A 2,818-nucleotide genomic window follows, 5' to 3' on the forward strand; every position below is an offset into this window, starting at 1 on the left:
ATTTTGAGGTGTCTGTTATGGAAAGTTTAACTGTATTATGTATAGATAGACATAGAAGATGCAGGATTAAACATTTTTATACGAAGCATAGACTAAGTTTGTTAGAATTTGAAAGATATTTAAGATTTTGTAGGTAGAATTTATTTACATTTTAAGCCTAAATACATAACAGTTTAACATTATAATATAGGTAAGTAGGTAGAAACTATATTTGAAATTGTAATCATTAAATATTTAAATTAGTAAAAGTAAAAGTTAGTATAGGTTACTGATACAATATAAAATTGTGTTTATATAGTATTACATTTAATTGATTTTTTCCGTGTTTATTGTTGGTATTGTTTTATATGTTTGTGTATCATTCCAACATGCATAACAAAAATATAATATTAGACAGGATAATATAATTTACGCAATTCTACAGAAAGTATTTCTGGACGGTGGTACAAACTCCAAATTAAACATTAAACTGAGATAATTTAGATATCATTTTTATTATGCAATAACTATTTAAATATTGGAATAATGCCCGAACAATTTTTTTTCATTATGTATGCTTATAGTCAGTGAGTATTCAGTAATCATTAGTTATATGAATCTAAAATAAGAATTACCGATTCGATGTTTTCACAACAAATTTTCTTCAGTACACAAATCTTAATACCTACCTATATTATATGACTAAACATTTATATTGTATATACCTATATATAATATATATTATTCAAATTGTTTCGCCCGGCGTTGTTCGTGTTAAAATTTGTTTTTATGGGACAGCTAGTATACATAATATGTAACCAATGTCAACAATTGAAAAAAAAAACAAAAGAAAATATTGTTTTTCCGTGAGCCGAAAACTAAATTGATGTGATCTATGTGGCGATCAAATGATATTAACAGTGGGGGATATCGCTGGTTTTTTAACATGTACTATTTGACTAGTAAAACCATAATTTATGGTTATCAGATCTTAAACATTGGAAAAGGGTTATGGGGGGAATCTATCCCCTTCATGCCTTCAATTTGATCACCACTGCTTCAGCTATCCATAGGGGTTGACTAAATACGCTATAAACACCCTTCGATTATCATGGAATCTAATGATATAATCTTATTCAAAACGGTCCAGTAGTTATTGTCTATAGCTAACAAACAGACAGACAGAATTACAGAAAGACATCCATTTTTTAGTATATATAAGGTACAGTTACAGGATGATCCATTTAACTAACCAGCATTTGGAAAACTTAGGAATAGTATTAATTGTGATTATATTTGACTATAGTATAGGGACTAATTATATCACTGTTGGCTTTCGAGTAAGAACTTTTATCTGTTTCTCTGTGTCCCTACGTGAATTTGGATAAAATTATTAATATCATTGATTATAAATGCTAATAGGTAATTAATAAGTAGGGCTTGGATTTGAAGGCAAATGCCTTTTTATTCTAATAAAAGAAAAATAATTTTTATATCATATCTGTTCTTGGTCTTAATCAAGTTGTAGCATTTAGTTTCCTTTAATTATTTGATAATATCTTATATTTTATTTGATTGAAGGTTCAATTGTAATGATTTTTATTCTATCTGTTGTGATATGTAGTGTTTATATTAAATAATAGAACTTATTTAAAATCACGATACTATAAACTACCACAGAATATAACAATATGAAACTATTTCGTGTTTATTATCAATTATAGTAGGTACCTATTGGATATTATAATAATCAATAGATAACTTTGATATGTTTTTAGAGTACAGCAACTGTGGTGTCAGTTAGTACAAAAATTAAGTTGTTTTATCTCACGATAGTTTAAAAATGCCTAAAACATGCAATAATGTCCATATGGGAATCAATATATTATATTCGAATTAGTAAACTCATGTATACATTATTTTTATTACCGTTTATGTATTTACCTTGTGAACCTACTTATTTTTGAGTTTTTATTTCAAATTATTATATGTTTTATGCATTTTTTGAAAGTAATATCAAAATTTAGATGCATATATTTAAGAGATTTGGGGTGGATGCAGCAGGACGGAGTACACCAACTAAATTTTCAGACATTTTAGCGTACTCCTTATTTTTAAAGGGAATGGTCGGGACGCTTCATCATTATTACCTATGTCTTATATTAACTTGTATTTTTTTTTTTTAATTGATTATTTATAAATATCTGTTATATGATTTAAAGAGGGGTAAGTAACGTTTAACAAGTGCTGGGGATGATCTTTTATAAAAAGTAAACAGAGTCCCCCTACTTTAATTTTTCCAAGTCGAACACTATTTACGACTGCATGTTTTAATCATTTTTGTTCAACAATATTAGTCGCGAACTCTACTCATATGCATTTTTATAATATTATACACTATTACTTATCCTTGAGACCCCTCCACAAAAAAATTGAAAATACGCCACTGTACCTCAGTAATGGTGATTTCCATGTTTTGGCGGCAACTTTCGGGGCGCGCGAGACCGTTGGCGAATTCCAGGGAAGTTTTAAACATACGCGCGACTGCGGTCCACGTTGTAGACCACAGCACTTGTGAGCGGGTAACCACGATATTTTCCATTCGTCTGCAGTTTTCATAGAACTTAAAGTCAGATGCACAGGCGGCACAGCTACGTCGTGTGTCGTGTCATGCGAGGGCGTTGTTATTGTAGTTGCAACTGCAGGTAACCGATTATCAATATGGTTTAAAAGTTGAGTTGTAACACGGTTTAAAATAGTATGGTTGCCAACGACCCATTAGAAAAATGTTATCACACGGCATACGATTTGAATCCAAAAGTTACGTGATCTATGACTG

This window comes from Metopolophium dirhodum, chromosome 2 (assembly GCF_019925205.1).
Source record: "Metopolophium dirhodum isolate CAU chromosome 2, ASM1992520v1, whole genome shotgun sequence".
Lineage (NCBI taxonomy): Eukaryota > Metazoa > Arthropoda > Insecta > Hemiptera > Aphididae > Metopolophium > Metopolophium dirhodum.